Genomic DNA, 20,321 nt, shown 5'->3' with positions numbered 1-20,321 from the left:
CAAAGCAGAAAAGACCAGTGAACCTTTATAAAGAATGGGTATCTGTTGGAAGTGAGATATGCATGTTTATTGTATAGCTATGTTACTCCCAACAACCCCCGACAGGTGCTGGGAATAGCTGCTCAGCTAGAGGGCTACTGCCCGCATCCCTCATGTACAATCAGCGCACAGGCAAGGGAATGCGATGACAGCAGCAGCTCCATGTGTCCGTGTAAAGTGATCGCCCAGGGAATCCCAAGCAAAGCTCCCATGCACATTCCTCCCCTCAGCCATTCACACCGATTCCCTTCTCTCCTTCCCCCCACTTGCTGCTACAGGGTCAGAATGCAGATGCAGCATTATCACACTGGAACATGGCGCCTCGGACGAGCCTGGATATCAAATCCTGCAGCTGTGTAAAGAGGGGTTACCCTGACTGATCTGAAGCATCAGCTCCGGGTTATTTAAGGATGGACAGCTCACATACCTTGGGGCTCTTGCAGCCGGCCGGTACTCAATGGGTTCAGCTGACTCCGGAGAACAGCGCTGCCTTCCAATGGGGCTGCACAGCAGGAGCTCCCCGGCCCAGCGCACAGCGGTCCCGCAGCACTAGCAGCGTCAATTACTGCCCCTCTTGCACTATACGCATCCTCTAGAACATCAGCCAATAGGAAAGCAGAGAAACAGAGCCACGCCCATATACCAAGGAGACCGCCAACCACAACCAACAATGTGGACTAGCAGGGAAGTAGTGATGTGCGGGCTGACCCGAAACCCGCGGGACCCTGCTATACTGCCAGCTATTGCAGAGCATCGGATGCCTCAGCAGCGTGAATGGAAGAGGCGGAACAGACAGTAATAAGAACCAGAGGAGGAGGAGGGGCGGTACAGAAATCAGGTCGCTCACTGAGGGGAACTACATTGATTGATGGGGAATGGGGACGGCTGGGAAGATGCAGAAGTTAGGGACTGAGGGCAAATTTACACTTTTCATTGAATAGTAGAGACATTTAAGTAGTGTGTGCTAATTCCCTCTCTGGTAAGTCAGCTATTCATCTGCCTGTCATTGTGATTGTACTGCCTGCAGTGCCTCTCCTTGTGCTGTATCACAGGCTGCCAGTGCCTGCCTTTCTGTCAGCAATCACGTTCAGAGGAGAGAGCAGCCTTATACACTCCCTGTGGTTTGTTGCCAGCCCAGCTGCTCAATCAGGAATAGAATTGCTTATGTCCCCGCCCACTGATGTCATGGGACCCGCCTCACCTCCCGAACATTCTCTCTGCCTCTTCAGGTTTGGAAGCGGGAGCAGCAGCAGCAATCCTCATTGAGTCAGGATGGCAAGCCCCTAAGCGCCTCTTACCAGCCGGCACAAAACCCATTCTCAGTGCTAAAGGGAAAGAGTGTCAGGGACAGGCACATTGTTGTACTACTACTCATTGCTCAAAATCCATTTGCAATTTGTTGTTCCGCCAGACAGCAGGCAGGCATACAGTTAGGCAGTGGCACTGTACAGGACACGCAGGTAGACCAGTATCACTGGGCAGTGGGCACATGGCCAAAGTGGACTTCCACCCCAGTTCCCAGTGAGTTAATAAAGAACCACGCAATGCACAGTGTGACTAAACTGACCACTCTTATCCTTACATAGCGGAGCCAGCAAAAACAATTCCTATAGTGAAAGATGTATCTAAAATTCCAGTAAATGTCAAATCATAGTTGGTAGATTCATTTGTTGATTTGTGCTGTATGGATATAAGGCCTTTTGATATTGTGACGGGAAGGATTTAAGCGCTTTGCCCAGTCACATAATATTGGTGCAGATATGATTCTTCCCTACAGAAATACTATATGTAAGAAGGCTGTAGAAACAGCTCAATTAGAAAAGCAAAACCTATCTAAAGATGTTTTAAAAGCAGTAGAAGATAGTGGCATAGCAATCACTACTAATATGTGGACTGAGGAACACTATAAACGGGCATATACTGTGCTAATTTGCCACTTTGTGCATATAGCTGATACCTGGCCTTTAAAAGCCAGAGTCATTGCCACAGCTGAGTTTGAGGAAGGAGTTTCCAAATCAGCTGAAAATCTTACTGGGCAGATTAGCAAAGAACTGTCTGAATTTGGCGTTACATCCCATGGAACAGTAATGCAGCAATGATGGAGTCTGTGTATAAACAATATTCAGATATCAGGCAGGTTCTAAAATGCAAGAATCCGTTGCACAGGCCAGATGGCATACATACTGATGCATACATACTGTCTGTGTATAAATATTCATATATCAGTCAGGTCCCAGAATGCAAGATCCATTGCACAGGTTTAGATGGCATACATACTGATGTGCTTAAAATCCTTATCAACTTTCTATCTCTTTTCAGAACAGCATCTGATGAATGAGAGATATGGTGACAGATATCCCACAATTCATCTAGTATTATTGTGGCATTATAAGCTGAAAAAGCTTTGTGCATCTTCTTATGGGGATCTAGAGTATATGTCCCTCTTACGTGCTAGCGCAATGTCTCTTAACTGACAAATTTAAAATTACAGCTACACATAAAATTGCCACTTTTCTGTGCCCTCGTTTTAAGCAACTAAAAATGCTCACAGCTAAAAAGAGGACAGGAGTTTATGAGCAACCCAAAACACTCCTATCAGTTATAAATCCTCCTCAGCTAAGGGCTCTGGCACACGGGGAGATTAGTCGCCCGCGACAAATCTCCCTTGTCACGGGCGACTAATTTCCACGAACTACCATCCCACCGGCGAAAATGTAAGTTGCCGGTGGGATGGCACACGCTGCGCAGGCGATTTCGGCAAGTTGCCTCGCAATCAATTAAAAAGTTGCTTAGAATTGTTTATTCTATAACTTACTAAAATTTAAGTTAAAGGTGAACAACCCCTTTAAGTCTACTAATAAATCATATAAACATTAAATAAACCCAATATGATTGTTTTGACTCCAATAAGGATTGATTATATCTTAGTCGGGATCAAGTACTACTGCTTTATTTTTATGGAGAAAAAGGGGAAAAAATAAAATTTGATTATACTGGAGTCTATGGGAGATGGTCATCCTGCAATAACAGGTTTCCAAATAACGGATCCTATACCTGTATATTAAATAAGACAGTGCTGTCCAACTGGCGGCCCCCCACCTGTTTGGCTGCTTAGATGGCTTACCTTTGAGTAAGCATCAAATGGTATCAGTACTGAGATTAACTGGCCCCCTGCATGGTTCTCACCTCAGATTCAGGCTGTAATCCCTCTGTATTGTTTAAACATGTAATCCCCTGTGTTTTTTCACACCTTTTAGTTTCTGCATTGTTCACCCCCTGCAGTGTTCACACCTCAGGCTCAGACTGTAATCACTCCCATTGTTCACTTCTTCACACCTCAGACATAGGTACTGTAGGCAGAGTATGGCACATACAGCCAGCATAGGGCAGGTAGAGTATGGCACACACAGGCAGCATAGGTCAGGGAGGGTATGGCACACACAGGAAGGGTAGGGCAGGCAGAGTATGGCACACACAGGCAGGGTAGGACAGGCAGAGTATGGCACACACAGGCAGGGTAGGGCAGGCAGAGTATGGCACACACAGGCAGGGTAGGACAGGCAGAGTATGGCACACACACAACAAACCCCTGCCAGGTTCACCTCCCACAAGCAGCATAGGGCAAGCAGAGTATGGCACACACAGGCAGCACTCTGCCTGTCCTATGCTGCTTGTGGGAGGTGAACCTGGCAGGGGTTTGTTGTGGGAGTTTGTTAGCAGTTGTAAATAGCCATTAAATGGTCCCTAAGGTGTGTAATTATGTACTGGGGGTTGCTCTGCTATCCACAGGGGAGGAGGAGGCATATGGAATTTAAGGGTATATCTTAATATGACATAATTCTTTCACATATGAATGATGGTTGATATCCCCACAGTAAGGACCAAGCATTTGGGATTTTGCTGTGCTACCACCATTGTGATAAAATAGGTGTGGTTTGAAGTGGGTGTGGTTTCAAAAAGGGGAGTGGTCAAAACTGGCTTCCATTAGCGGCCCTCCACCATGTATGCTAGAGAAATTCCGGCCCTCGGCACCGTAGAAGTTGGACAGCACTGAAATAAGATATAGTATATTGATAGCCTACATATGTGTAAAAATACTTAAATTATGAACTGTACATAGTGAAAGTAGGCCACAAAATGCCCACAAAACTCAGGTAGCTTGGTTGTGGCAGTATTTAATCTTTTCACCCTTTCTGTTTGCACTTTGAGTATTGAAATATGAAGATGTACCCATGCATCATCTATCACTAGCCAAACTGACAAAAAATGCTTTAAAAAGGCCACACAATAGCCTATGTATTACAACCTATCAAGATACAAAGGTTTATGTGTCTCTGTAGATTATATAATCTTTCTCGTAAGAGCAGTTTCTTGCAAGGAATGACAAATAACACTTGTGCTAAGAATGTTCCAGTAAGTGTACAAGTTCCATCGAAAGGTTAATTTGCTGCATACTGTTGTACACCTCATTCTCTATCCAAGCTGTTCTTAGCTGTCTTCTTGGGAAACCACATTGTTGCAAGTTGCAAAATCAGCTTTGTGATCCAAAAATCATCTTATAATGAGATGTTTACCTTGTTTTCATTACTATGTTCTATTGTAGAAAAGGGCTTTCACATTATTTAGGGCAATCATGGAAACCTGTCCTAGAAAGTCCATTTTTCAGTCCTGACCCATAGGTTAAGAATCAGCTTAAGGAACTGTTTTTGTACTTCATGTTTTATTCAGATTTAAAAATTAGAAATTTAGTGTAAAAGAACATAGAACATGCAGATGCATGTAGGCTACATACTATAGATCAGTGCTGTCCAACTTCTACGGTGCCAAGGGCCGGAAGTTCTCTAGCATACATGGTGGAGGGCCGCTAATGGAAGCCAGTTTTGACCACTCCCCTTTTTGAAACCACACCCACTTCAAACCACACCTATTTTATCACAATGGTGGTAGCACAGCAAAATCCCAAATGCTTGGTCCTTACTGTGGGGATATCAACCATCATTCATATGTGAAAGAATTATGTCATATTAAGATATACCCTTAAATTCCATATGCCTCCTCCTCCCCTGTGGATAGCAGAGCAACCCCCAGTACATAATTACACACCTTAGGAACCATTTAATGGCTATTTACAACTGCTAACAAACTCCCACAACAAACCCCTGCCAGGTTCACCTCCCACAAGCAGCATAGGGCAAGCAGAGTATGGCACACACAGGCAGCACTCTGCCTGTCCTATGCTGCCTGTGTGTGCCATACTCTGCCTGTCCTACCCTGCCTGTGTGTGCCATACTCTGCCTGCCCTACCCTGCCTGTGTGTGCCATACTCTGCCTGTCCTACCCTGCCTGTGTGTGCCATACTCTGCCTGCCTATGTCTGAGGTGTGAAGAAGTGAACAATGGGAGTGATTACAGTCTGAGCCTGAGGTGTGAACACTGCAGGGGGTGAACAATGCAGAAACTAAAAGGTGTGAAAAACACAGGGGATTACATTTTTAAACAATACAGAGGGATTACAGCCTGAATTTGAGGTGAGAACCATGCAGGGGGCCAGTTAATCTCAGTACTGATACCATTTAATGCTTACTCAAAGGTAAGCCATCAAAGCAGCCAGACAGGTGGGGGGCCACACAGAGGGGGACCACCAGTTGGACAGCACTGCTATAGATAATCTGCCAAAGCCTTACTGTATACTGTATGTCCAATGTATGTAACCCACCTATTGTACAGCGCTACGGAATATGTTGGTGCTTTATAAATACATGTTAATAATAATAATATATATGTGTATTTACCATTACTACTTACAGCTTCTGTAAAATTTCCAGTAGGGCTGCTGCACTGTTTGTGGCCTATAGTAGCTATACGTATAGTCCTCAACTCTCCCCTCATACCTTGCTGCCTGTAACATCAGAAAAAGCCAGATTCACACTGAGCTATCATAGGGAAGGGAATGGCTAGACAGCGCATCACCTGGAAGGTATGTAGGGATGACTGGCAGGTTATTGACATTGTACATCAGCCCTATGCAGTGACACACACATTACATCCAAAAATGTTACAGGCCTTTAGATGCCCATTAAAGTGAGATGTACAAAGCACTACTTGTTTAAGAAGTACCGCATCACCAACTCTTAGAAGCTTGTGCTATTTATTCTCCCGAATATACAGCACAAGCCTTTGGTTCAATTTTACATAATACATCATGGCATACTTCCCAACATTACTGAATCAACATTCAATACAATATCTCCATACGCCATCATCTAAACATACTATGGCCCATAACATTCCATAACCTGACCTGCTATCAAGTTAGCCACACCTACTTGGCACACTTAAATATGGGAAAGTTCTAGAAAGCATTACGTTGCTTGCACATTTGACAAGTCTTTAGCATCTGTTCCTTCAATAGATGTTAGCACTACCTTGCCAGCCTGTGAGGTGATTGGCATGTATCTCCACTGCTCAAAGGTAAATCTTTTCTTTTAAAAGAACATTAAGAATGAGTTTGCATTGACAGACCAGTTATTCCAGTCCAATCCTGGCAGAAGAAATAAAGGTGTCCTGGTTTGACTGTACTGTATTTAGGTAATTTAGCTGATTTAAGACACTTGCAGGAGTATTGTATAACCTGCAGCCAAACAGATAAAGCAAAACTATATTTATGTTAAATCATGATTTGGTAATAGAAAGCAACTATAGATCTGCTCTCCCAGTTCATTCTGTCTCTCCCTGCTGCTGTCCCAAGGCTTGGTTTATCCTTTATTAAAAATTGTACATAAGGGGTTAAATAAGGTACAGGTATGGGACCCATTATCCATAATGTTCGGGACCTGGGGTTTTCTGGATAAGGGGTCTTAACGTAATTTGGATCTCCTACCTTAAGTTTACTAAAAAAAAGTTATTTAAACAGTAATTAAACCCAATAGGATTGTTTTGGCTCCAATAATGATTCATAATATCTTAGTTGGGGTCAAATACAAGGTACTGTTTTATTATTACAGAAGAAAAGGAAACCATTTTTAAAAATGTGAATTATTTGATTACAATGGAGTGTATAGGAGATGGCCTTTCCGTAATTTGGAACTTTCTGGATAATGGGTTTCTGAATAAGGGGTCTGATACCTGTACTTTCATTGTTGTTCAGATTTAATAAAGATGTGAATTTCATCTTTCATCTTTGTTTTTTTAGTAAACTGACAACATTGTGGGAAATTTTTTATTGAAAATACCAAAATATGCCCTATGGGGGTCAATTTTCAATGCAGGAGACTCATCAGTTTTAAAGATTCTCAACATACACGGCTGCACTGCAGTGATGGGCGGTGAAGTCAAAGCTCTCTGCATTCAATGACAGGCTTCACGAATCGCAGTAAGAAATGTGGTAATTTCAACAACCCAGCTCTGACTCTATATTCTTAGTAGGCAAAATTATTCACTTTATATTACTGAGAGTATTGGGTCAGTGCTCATTAGTTGCTGTGTATTTAACCCACCCAAACATTGCTCGTGATAGGTACAGTACAGTACTTATAAGTGCAAAGAGTATTAGAAATATAGCATAGAGAATGGTATGTTCTTGACTAAGTATGTAATTATTGTTTCCTGCAGATACTATAGGAAGGCATGGAGTGACCAAGATGCACTTGGGCATGTTCAGTAATGTTTTGTACTGCACTGAAATACAGCACAGCAGGCCTAGCATTATTATTTTAACTACTGCCCCACTCCATTGTTCATGTCCCTACTATATTTCAAATAGCATACTGAAAGGGATGGGTCATTAAAATATAAAAAGTCTTTAACTACCAAGATCAGTTTGGTTGCTTATATGGTATGACTTGCTACCTGCTTAATTATTCTAAATAGAAACTGTCTAGGAATTTTTATTTATGGAAAACTATACCCCCAGAATGAATACTTAACCAACAGACAGTTTATATCATATTAAGTGGTCTATTAAAGAATCTTACCTAACTAGAATATATATATAATAGTCCATAGGGTGCACACCATTTGCAGCAACAAAACCTGGGTGCTAGTACAAAAAAAACTCCTAGGATTTAAAGAATTGTGAGCAAAATGTAAATGCAAAAATAGAAAGGTTTATTACTCAACGTTTCGGTCTCACACAGAAACCTTCATCTGGAGTGAAAAACAAACACTGCACTCCCTCCCCCCATATCTATTTAAACACTCTAAAGAAATTTTGGCGCCAAAACAAGTTACATACATAATATCTAATCAGTATATATAATAAGTACAAATTGCCCTTTTACATCTTTTCCCTTGAGCCATCATTTAGTGATGGACTGTGTGCTCCCTCAGAGATCATATGACCAGATAATAATAATGCAGCTCTAACTGTAACAGGTAGTAGTGTGGAAGCAAAAGGCAGAACTCTGTCCATTAATTGGCTGATGTGGCCTAGCATGTATGTGTGCCTTGGCTTGTTTGTGTACACCGGAGTGGCTCTTAATTCTTTAAATGGCAATTTTCTGATATATTAATATAGTATAAAATATTTTTATGAAGACGGTTTATTTAGATAAAGCTGGGATTTACATATGAGCTGTTTTAAGCCATATATTTTTATAGAGACTACAAGCAATCTTTGTAAGGAAATGTAAGGAATGATGATTGTTGGCAGTGTAAACCACTGGACTAAATAGGTGTCATTGTTATCCCTTATAGAATCGTTTAATTTACAAATGTAAGAAGTTACTCTAAGGATAGCTAGTATGTTACCATGGAGATATAATGGTGCCTAAAGTCTATGCTGCAGTGTATGTCGCATATTCTGTCAGTGCTACTGACATAGCTGTATGAGATCTTGACAGGCCTTTAGCCTTAATTAAACCCCAATGCAGCATCCCAATGTATAGAGGTGTTGTGTTCTAACACTTCTGGATTGTTAGCATTTGTTAATCTTTACAGGTTACATATGTACCAATGAAAAGTACTTTGGTATATTATGCCCTATATTGTTAGATATGTATAGCAAAGATTTGTAGATTCAAGTCTATCCATTTCCTTGAATGACCTTGCTATATAACAGGCTTTTTCTGTTAGCCTCATAAAATCAAGCCTGTTACTACCACATTAAAGGCAATAAGTAAGCTAGGTTCTCCTTATAATAGATATTGTGAAAGCATTTATAATCAATCTATAAAGTAATGTTTGTCTACTTTTATGGTATAATCAATAGATTTGCCTTTGTGTCAAGTTACCACAATGGCATATAGAGAACATAATCTGAATAGATACATTTTGACTCTGGTGCAAGTATAAGGGCCACATAAGAGTTGATTGTATGATATTACAGTAACACAACATGTTGTTTTGTAAGAAGAGGGTAAAGGCAGTTTACAGCAATACGGAACATCTTTGGAGATAATGACAACAAAATAATACATAATTAAAGGATAATGGTCTCCTGAATGTGTGAGATCTGAGCCAAGACAAAGCTCATTTTGCAAAATACATGTTTAGTAAAGGTTTAAGCTTTCATTTTCTTAGCAGGAGACTATCACTATGACAAGAAGTTCTTTTCTCTCTATTGTTTAGTCATGCCAATAAAGAACAATAAGAGATTGCTTCCAATTAGACAAATACTCCACACATAATATCAGTTCATAAATATCATTGGCTATATATAAGTAAGGTTTATTTAAATAAGGGCAATATATTATGTTTTCAAAGCTGAGATTTGGCAGCTGCTCATTTTCCCTTACAAGATAGCTAATTATGAGGGCGTTATGACTCTGCATTCTTATCTTCTTATCCTGGGCCAAGTTCACATCAGCTACTCAGCAGAGGGCTTAAAAGCCGAAATCAGTGCTTCTCAAACCGAGACTTTGCTGCAAATCTGGTGAAGTGGACTTCGCTGCTAAAAATGGACACTGACTTTATACTGAAATGAGTGCAAAAAAATGTCTACTGCCATCTGTAAGGTACAAGGGCATAATTATGAATGGCACAATGTGCAATAAATTGGTTAGCCTTGCCTCCACCCCTTCGTAATACCCAGGCTTAACTCTTTTTGGTATGAAATTTGACATGAAATTTAACACCATCCCCCAGTGAATACCCTTGTAAAAGGCTTGGCAAACCATGGGCAATCTGAAACATTGCTGCAACAATTCCCATGCTTTCTCCTAAGGGATAAACTGCTCCTTATTATGGCTGCCTGTTATAAAAGATATAAAAAAGATTAAGTTGTGTTTGGGTGGAGTTTCCCTTTAATGATGTAGGTTGCAGACAATGATGCGTCAATTTTTTTTTTTTTTTTAATTAGTAGGTCACTCTCTTGAATTAGCAAATATGTGAGCAGTCTTGCTGTACAGTGCAGCGTACATAAATCGAACTATATAAATAAAAATATACATACATTTCCAGTCTCAGCCTTACATTAGCCATTATGGTGACTCCTATAGAACATGGAAGTAAAATGTTTTAGGTATGTCGTAATCTCATATCATGGGTCTCCTCATATATGAGGACAGGTGCAAAGGCACTTCATCCCTTTGGATTTGATGCTTGCACCCTGATGTAAAAGCTTGCTGGTTATTTCAGGGCTCCTAACACAGGCAGCACTGCATACAGAGCTACAGTATATTCATGGGGTGAAATGGAATGTGCAGCCAGCAAATTTTCGATGAATGAAAATTCAACGGTTAATTACTTTGTTCTGTATTTTTGTTTTATGTATTCCAAGTCTCTAAGCTATGAAAAAAAGATTGTCACTGCTGTTCTGAATCATCATTTGAATGGAATTGTGGTCTCCCAAAAATTACTAAATATAGCCGGAGATGTTCAAAGCTTTAACCGTCAGATCGATAGAGAAAAGATTTAGAAACAAATGTCTATTTTCTCATCAGGGCAGCCTCTTCTTCTCAGTGGGAATGCAGTAACTACTGATTGATCAGTAAACAGCTTGGCATTGCCCAAGATATAAGACGGGGTGAACTACTTTGTGGCTTTTTGTTTTTTTTGTTGAATGAACTGAAACATTAAAGATAATTTTAGTAATGCTAAATTCTGTTTTCTACTCATGTGGCAGTTGGTTTCATTCTTTAAGTAAGTTACAGTTTTAGGTTGATTTTGTCAAAGCTACGAAAAACCTGTTTTATTTTATTTTACCAGTTTCCAAATGTCTCTCCATATGTCCTTATAAAAAGAAATTTCATTATTATGTATGAATACATCATAACAAACTGAAACCTGTTAAAGATCTTTTTCAGTAGGAAACAATTGTAAATTTGCATTGAAGTACAACAAACCTGATGGACATTTTTATATGTACACAGTACCAAAAATGTAAATATCAGCAGCAACTAGGGTGTTGGCAGAAGGGGGTAAAAAGTCAAATAGAACAAAATATGGTAAGTAAAAAAGCAGAACAGTAGCCCCTTTATAATTCAGCCTTAAAAGAGAAGGAAAGGCAAAGTCACTTGGGGGTGCCAAAATGTTAGGCACCCCCAAGTGACTTAAATCGCCTACCTTGTACCCCGGGCTGGTGCCCCTGTTCGGAGAGAACAGCACCAGCCCGGGGTACCTGTAGCGAGCGCTTCCTGCTTTACTCGCGCATGCGCAGTAGAGTGAAAAGCCGAACTTTGACTGAAAAGTCGGCTTGTCACTCTACTGCGCATGCGCCAGCCACTGGAATTTGCCGGAAAACAAAGCCGGAAGGAGGAAGCGCTCGCTACAGCTACAAAGGTTGGTATGTTAGAAATGCAACACATTACATTTTGGGGTTCTGTACCAGCCCAAGGCAACGACAGCCCTTAAAGATGTTCCCAGAAGATCCCTATCAGTTACTGAGTTTAGGGCCTAACTCTCAATATAATGCATGTATAAAATATAAAAGTCACAATAAAAGGCTGATTACTAATTTATTAAAAAAAATTCTCATTACAGGACAGCTCAGAGACCAGTGCAATTTGCATTAGCATTTACTGTAATAATCATCACTGTAGCATCAGCTTCTACGACATGAAAATCTTCTATTCTACTTGATGATTTAAGATGACCTCTAAGATTAGCTTCTCAGCAGCTGCCCACAGCACACTGTTATATAGATTCTCAAATTTTAGGCTGGTGCAAAATGTTCAGTATATAAAATTTGGTATTTCTACCCATATTTGTTAGGTAGTCCTTGAAGGACTGAAGTGGCATCTAAATTTCAGAGACGTTAGTGGTTGACTATTTCTGTTGTGAAAATGCCTAGAGCCCAATTTTACTACTTTGCATTTGGTCCTTGTTTAAAATTAACAGAGACTCTATCTATATCAACTTACTAGCACCAAATGCTGATTGTTTTTCTATCCATCACTCTGTGGGTGGGACCCTTACAGGGCTGCTCCTCCCACGAGGCAAGGAAAGAACCTTGCCTCAGATGGCAGTAAGCGGCCAGTTACTAACTAAGGGCAGCAAGAGCCTAATTTCAGTTTTTTAACATGGAAATTCAGCTTTGCTAGTGCACTTGTGATGCTGTTCCCTGGATCCCACTTCGATGCTGAAGAGGTAAGTGTGGATCGGGTGAGGGTGGAAATAATTTCCATAATTATATGTCTAAAGCCCTCAGCTCACCAGAAAATTTCAAGACCACCACTGATACTCAGCCCCCTTGTGATATGATCCTTGACGTCAGTGGGTGGTACAACCAGAAAAGTGCAGCCCGACTATCCACATGCATCAATAAATCACAAACGCAAGGGTTTTTGACCTTCTGTGGCCAACTTTAATCTCTAAACCCAGTGTATCTTCTGTTGTAAAAGAAAAAATATACCTTAAACATTTAATCACCAACCATTTTTAGACCTTAAAAGGAAACTATGCCTTCAAAATGCATACGTAACCAACAGATGAAGTCCATTCATTGGCTAATGTAACCTAGTATGTACATGTGTCCTTGGTTTTTGTGTGAGCACAGTGAATTGCACTGTATGTCAAATACTACCAGAAAAGTAATTTTTTATAAAAATTTTTATTTAGATGAAGCAGTGTGTTCTATATAGGCTGTTTAATGCAATATATTTTAGAGATCTGCAATGTTTAGGGGTACAGTTTCACTTTATAGTGAAATACCAGGTATATTAGGGTAGTCATCACCCGGAAAACATAGGTTCGTTACCACTCCATAATCAGATGTAACCATTCTGTACTTACTGGACTGTGTAATACCATGTGTAAAACCACACCATGGAGCAGCAGCATTGTGGTAGAAACTGCAAACAAAGCAATGTGTTGCTATGCAACAGCATCAATCACTACCCTCAGTGTCTGGCCATATTCACAATAAGGTTTGTCTCCTTACAACTTGTGCATTCTGTGCACACATCAGTAGGTCCTGAAGCTCTGGTTCACTTGTCTAAGTCATAGCTTAATGATGCATTTTACTAATGTGTGCAAATTGTTCTTAGGCAACAGTGGCGTCATAGAGGTTACTGGACCCCACAGCAAATTCAATTTAATGCCCCAAAACATTGCTAAGTTGCCGATTTCTAACAAGGGATACTGGAATTGCTTAATAAAAAGGGCCTTACTGCGCCCCCTACACTTCTGGATCCCCCTGCAATCGTAGGGTCTGCGTCCTCTGTATTTAAGCCCCTGTTAGGCAATGCAAACAGAGGCCGGTGCTTTCCCGTAGGTCAATGTTTTATTTTGTTTTTAAATTAGCAAATTTTGAACTCACTGGATAACTGCACATATTAACAAAAGTCGATTTTGCAGGCTGACTATATTTGCTCAGGTAATCTATACCGCAAACACCACATATGGAGTAGCTTCAGTTTTCCTGTTTGCTCATAAAAATGCAATAAAAAAAAGTGCTTTTCGTTAATAAAACAATAGGCACAAAGTATGTTCAGCACAAGCCCTATTTTTGAACAAGAGGATATACTGCTCCTTTAAAGGACAAGGAAAGTCAAAATCAGTTAAGCACACTATTCAATAGTACTACTATCGCTATGTAGAAACGCTGTATTTCTGGCTTGCCTAGAGAAAGATTTACTGAGATACACTTACTACATACTACAGACTCTTTTCAGTGAACAGCGCCGCCATCTTTAATAGGGATGCCCACTTCCTTTACCTCACTACTCTTTACTGCACATGCGTCCCCAGCCAGGCTGTGTCTGTCAGCACCCCGCCCCCCCAAAGCACTTGCAGGCTGTGTCTTTGTGTTCCCACGCCGACCCCCCCCACCCGCCCCTGCACAGACACCAACCGGCACAGTCACACCAGCCGCCCCCCCCCCGCGCACCTGCTTGCTGCATCCCCGCTACTGCACAGACTGAAGACCCCGCGCGCGCTCCCCTTCAGCACAAGCAGACACGCCCCCGTTGCCATGGTGACGCGCTGCCTGCTTGTGCTGAAAGGGAGCGCGCGCGGGGAGACAGAGTTTCTTCAGTCTTCATATCCCTGATTCAATGCCCTTTATCTCACTACTTTACAATTTACCCTGTACCACTTTTTTATTCTGCTCTCTCTAAATGATAAATGGATATATTAAATCGGAAAACAGAAAATAATTTAGCGTCCGTAACGCTAACACAGGCAAATTACTAAAAGTTACAGTAGGTAAAATCACAAAACATAGGTTAAAACTAGAAATTCAAAACAGCATATTTATTAAAGAGGGGAGTTATTGTCATCAGATTCCTCCTGACACACACAAAATGAATTGACACATTTATCAAAGCAGATAGAGTTATCAGAATGTGCTGACACCTATCTATATCCTTAATCCCCTCCAGTGCATAGCAGGGAGAAAAGACTCAGACAATCATTTCAGCTCATATAATAAATTATCCTATAACACCTTTATTTCTTAAAATAAGTGGTAAGCTTCGGTACAACTTGTAAGAGAATAATGGTAATTAATAAATCGCCCCCTAGTGTTCTATCATTATTCTTATTATGTTCTACTGACTCTCATTTTTTGTGTACCTTTCAGAAAGAAAATTCTGAATGTGAAATAAAAATCAGATTAGTCATCTACAGATTCAGTAGCAGTTCTTTGTCACCCAGAGCAAATTATTTATAATTAGATAGCATTTATATTAATTGCACATTCATCAGCACTGATGTACTGCAAACATCAGAAGGAGACGATGAAACAAACAGCGCTGCTGAAATGATGAAGCTCTCTGCTGCCAAAATATTATCTTCCACTGCAACATTTATAAGACATTTGCTATTTCGTATTTGAAAGCTAATTAGCAAGAGTCTGCTTGTCCGATTACACTGGAAGTGGAAGAAAATAGCATATAATGGTTTAAGATTACTCTTACTTTAATTTCTAAGAGAAAAATAGTCTAAGAGAAAAAAAACCCTTCAAACCTGGGAGATGTAGAACAGTTGTGATTGGCATGTAATTAAAGGGAACAGCTAGAGGAAAAACAAATAATTTAAACCTCTAGCAGCACATATACTCTGCATGGATTCATGAACACCTAGCCAAGTGATTGCTGGGACACGTCCTAGGGGGCTGTGTGTTACACATTGAAACAGCTATAATAATAGCTTGGCCTAACAATATATAATATAGTAAAAGTCATGATGCCAAGTCTGGTTTGTTTGACTGACCCTGGAGAAATGTGTATGCATTATATAGTGGTACATTAGCAGTCCTCTCCAATGCTTTCAAAATCTTCAAAGGCTTCACACTGAAGGTGAATAAATAAAAGTCACTACGTTTTCACCTGATTAAAAGGAGTAAATTGTCAAATTGTCACTGTTGCCAAATTTGTTAAAGGGGGCGGTGTGATGACGTCAGTGGCGTGCACAATGACGCTAGTAACTAGGGTGATGTGCTGATGTTGGGGCAGGGATACTGTGCTCTTTGGAAGCAATTAGGTGGATTTTATAACAAAGTATAACTAATAAGTACTGATAACAATTATCTTCATGTCTCATAGATAGATATAACACCCCACCACAAAATAAAAATAACTATTACTTATTATAAGTAGTGATGAGCAAATCTGTCCTTTTTCACTTCGGCGAGAAATGTGCAAAATGTCAGGAAAATTAGCAAAATGCGTTTGTTGCACAACTTTTTTGTCATCCGTGTCATTTTTTAACACAACCGCTCAAGTAATTTTTCTGTGCTGAATTTTCGCAGGAGTTTTGCGAAACGATTCGCCGATGGCGAAATGCGGAAATTCGCTGCGAATCCATGCCTGGCGAAAAAATTTGCTTATCGCTAATTACAAGTAATTCAACTTGAGTGTGCTTACCATTTATTGACTGAGCACACTCCTAGTTTAAGCTCCAAGCTGATTTTTCCATATCGTTTGGACCTGTCCCCCCCAAATAGGTGCATTTCACTTGCCTCATTCCAGAAGTGCCCCAGCCCCCAAATTCTGGTCTAAGGTAATTGATACCCCAGCAACTGAGTTGGACATGTCTAGGGCAGCAGACCCTGCAGTCTGCGTCCTGAGGACGGTGAAAAACCTACTCCCCACCACTGAAACTGTTAAGAATGAGGCACCTTATGTTATACACCAAAAAACAATTCTGATGAGGTGGCTCGGCACCAATTTACCTACACTTGACTTTTGGAGACACTTTGAAATGCTGCCCTCTTTTGAATCAAATTAACATCAATTTTGGGTGCTCATGGGAGAACTGACAGAATATGGGGCCCGTGGTGCAACTCAGGAATAGAGAACTGAATACATTAGGCCAAACTGACACTACCGGGGACCTCAGAGCACAACTATTCATGGTTATGGGAATATTTACTTGAGTTCTGTGCTCTGCTATTGTTGATCGATTACCTCTTATCTTTTACATGTTTTACTCTGCACTAATCACATGTCATTGTATTCATTGCCTGATTTGTTTGGTTTTCAAAATCAATAAAATTGGACCTCTAAAAATATATTTTTTAAATACCTGAAATTATTCTCCACATTTTACAATGATAGATAAGAGGCAACAATAGCTTTATGAATGCCTTTCATTTAAAAAATAAATAAAAATCATACGTATGTTTGTAGACATGCATAGTGTGTGAAAGATTAACTCTACACCAAACCTTTCTTCCAGCAGTGCATCACTGTAGCGCTTACCTGAATTACTGATAAGGCTATGGCTGGTCAATGCGGTTTCGGTCCATCTGCTGGCAATAGCTCACAGATGGCTACATTAATAGAAGTTTTCCCTCAGCTCACCTTTCAGCCCACGAGGGTCCTGTATTTCTCACTAAATGGATTAAAGGGATCGTCCAGTCTCTGTGCCGTATGGTTTCAAAGATTCCAAATTACAAATACAGCCCAGAAGTTTATGAGCAAACTGTAGTCTGCAAAAAACTATTTCTGCCAAAACAGGGGCTTGAACTAAAATTCTTTTACAGAGTTCATCCAGGACAGGGATGCCAACGTATGACAAAAGGATACCTAATGACAGCTAAAAGTATATAATTATATTAAAAGCACACTAACCTTTTTATATCCATTACAATGTGCATTTAAAGTACTTTTGGTAGCTTTCTGATTGCTTCTATAAATAAAGGAGGGCATACACTTTAAGATCCGCTCATTTGGTAAGGTCACCAAACAAGTGGATCTTTTCCCTGATATGTCCACCTAAGGACCAAACAATCGAATTGTAATGGAGCAGTCAGAGCCAATACGGTCCCCAAACTGACATGATAATCAAAACATCCTGATCTACATCTGCCCAATTTCCATCTAGATGTTGGTCGGTTAGGCCCATCAGGGCATAAACAGGACAGATGAGCTGCCAAATCTGAAGGGCCCGAATCGGCAGCTTTAATCTGCTCGGATATAGCCACCTTAAATCTGTATCTCTTGTTTCAGATTCTACATATTACTGATCTGTCTCTCTTAAAAAAAATACTCCTCTTATCAAAGCCTTCCTGTAGGGTTGCCACCTGTCTGGTTTTGACCAGGACAGCCTGTTTTTTTAAGGGTCTGCCCATTTTTCAACATTCTGCCCAGTTTTCAACACCCTTCCATCCCAACGTGATGACCTCAGTGACACGCAGCAGATTAAAACCTGGCAAAAGTGGCAACCCTACCTTCCTGTCAGTCCTAAACTGGCCAGATAGGGGCTGATTGATCAATCTGATAAATCAGATGTTAAAGAGCTTGGTGAGGTAATGGATTATTAGCAACTGCTTTCTACATGCAGATGGGGTCAGTATTTATGACTCTTGCATATTAACAATGTATACTGGATAGAGAAAAGAGAAAAAGAAAGTTGAATTTATCAGAAAGTCTCCTTGTGTAGACACAATTAAAATGCATTTTAAAGGTTTTAGTGCCTTTAATTACCATATATTAGTGACATTAAAAAACTTTGCTAACAGCAGCGCTGTAGGATGGGCTCTTCCTTGCTGTGCACTACACCATACCAAATGTATCTTTATGATGGTGTGAATAGTACAGTAGCCCCTGTAGCAGTGTAGATAATAGCCTCTGCTCAGCGAGATGTGACTGCAGGGTAGTATGCACATTAAGCCATCGTGGCAGCAGTAATTTATTCCAGAGTCCTCCAACCTGCAGACCTCTAGTTATTTATTAAACTTCCCATTATCTACAGTGAAAATGTGTTTGTGCATATTGGCATTTGTTGTTTATTGATTTAATCAGTTCCACTGTACGTACAACTTTTTGCTTTATAAGATTTGGCCCCACACATGTTGTAGCCTGAGCCCAGCCACACCACTAAAAGGGTGTAAGGCTAGAGACAGACTCATGCCCATAAATCTGTATGCAAATACATTCAAACACCACACTTCACAGGCACTTTAGCAGGATTATTTGTTGACTGCAGCTCCTGTAATTATAAAGCACTGAAGTGAAAATACAAATATGAAATCTTAGTGCTGTTGCTAAAATTGTAAAAAGCAAATATGCCTTTCACTTGAGTAATTTATTTTCCATATTGCTCTAGTTAGAAAATATGGTTTGGGACAAGCTACATTTCACACAGATTTGGGATACATATTAATAATGAAAAGTGTATGATTTATTGCCAGAACTTTCTTGCTGATGTCAGTAAAAACACACACATCTCTTCTAAAGTAGCAAATGCTTTCCTAGACATTACAGAATAAGGGGTTCTATGCTATTATGCCAATCATAACTTCATCAGAATAAAAACAGGGTCAATTCTAAAGTTCAAGGTGCTAAATTCTCATGCAGTACGCCAGGGGTCCCCAACCTTTTTTTACTCATGAGCAACATTTAGATATAAAAAAAACATTTGGGGAGCAACACAAGCATGAAAAAAAGTTCCTAGGGGTGTTTAAAAAGGGCTGTGATTGGTTATTTGTGGACTGGCAGCCTACAGGAGGCTCTGTTTGGCAGTACACATGGTTTTATGCCTCAAAGCCAGAAATTCAAAAATGGGCACCTGCTTTGAGGCCACTGGGAGCAACAACAAAGAGGTTGGTGAGCAACATGTTGCTCTCGAGCCACTGGTTGGGGATCACTGACATGTTTTTCACCCATAATGTGGCTTTGCCATTATTTAAATTTAACTGTCGGTGTCCACAATGTAGAATGCCCTGAAATGTAAGGATGGTAAATCAGTGTTGGCAACCAGCAGAACCAACTAGCATTTAAGTGCACGGCACAAATACAGAGCATCATTTACTTAATCAAGTACTTTGGTGAATATTATTTAGATGGAAACTTACTTTGCCTAAATAAATTAGCTATCATTTTTTTTTAGCAAGTGTCCCAAAATTGTGGCAGATTGCAAATAACTGACTGCTTTAAAAATCCCCATGGAGTTCCACTGCAGCCAAACTGAAGCAATCAATTAAAATATTGTGTATGTGTATTGTGTATATTAATCGTAATTGTGCCCAAATGTGCCTAATGATGCTGGGGAATCCTGAAGCATCTACTGTTCCAGGGTTGTGTCAACAGGTAAAGAGTTTCGGCAAAAACTTGTACAGTATGCTAATGTCATTGTAACATCAAGTGGCACAATTACCACCCTGAAAAGGTTAGCCACAACTTGCACCCAATTTTTGAACATACACACACTCAACTCTATTTCAGCAGGTGCATTGCCCCGTAAGGCTGCAATTATGCTGGAATTCTGGGAGAAAAAAAACACATAAAAACATGATAAACTGCATCTGAAAACTGCACTTTTGTTTGTAAATAACCCTTTATTTCTATATAAATAGACTTTTGTCTATGGATTTTTATCTATCTATCTATCTAGACATATTCTTGTCTATGGATTATATATATATATATATATATATATATATATATATATATATATATA

At 40.2% G+C, this 20,321-nt stretch overlaps 1 protein-coding gene across 21 annotated transcripts in view; it reads right to left on the bottom strand.

The window, feature by feature from the left end:
• Positions 1-20,321, bottom strand: part of epb41l3 (erythrocyte membrane protein band 4.1-like 3) — a 168,749-nt gene that overhangs the window by 113,694 nt on the left and 34,734 nt on the right. For 19 of the 21 annotated variants that reach the window (XM_018095038.2, XM_031903971.1, XM_012965344.3 and 16 more), the window contains exon 1: positions 467-1,562. The exons of the other annotated variants lie outside the window; for them this stretch is intronic. The gene's annotated coding sequence lies outside the window, so the exon portion shown is untranslated. Of the gene's footprint in view, positions 1-466; positions 1,563-20,321 lie in introns of those variants that run through there. 21 annotated transcript variants of the gene reach the window in all.

The sequence above is a fragment of the Xenopus tropicalis genome, chromosome 6, assembly GCF_000004195.4.
Source record: "Xenopus tropicalis strain Nigerian chromosome 6, UCB_Xtro_10.0, whole genome shotgun sequence".
In the NCBI taxonomy this organism is placed as follows: domain Eukaryota; kingdom Metazoa; phylum Chordata; class Amphibia; order Anura; family Pipidae; genus Xenopus; species Xenopus tropicalis.
Note: the sequence above shows the minus strand (reverse complement) of the source record. Positions and strands in the feature narration are given on the sequence as shown.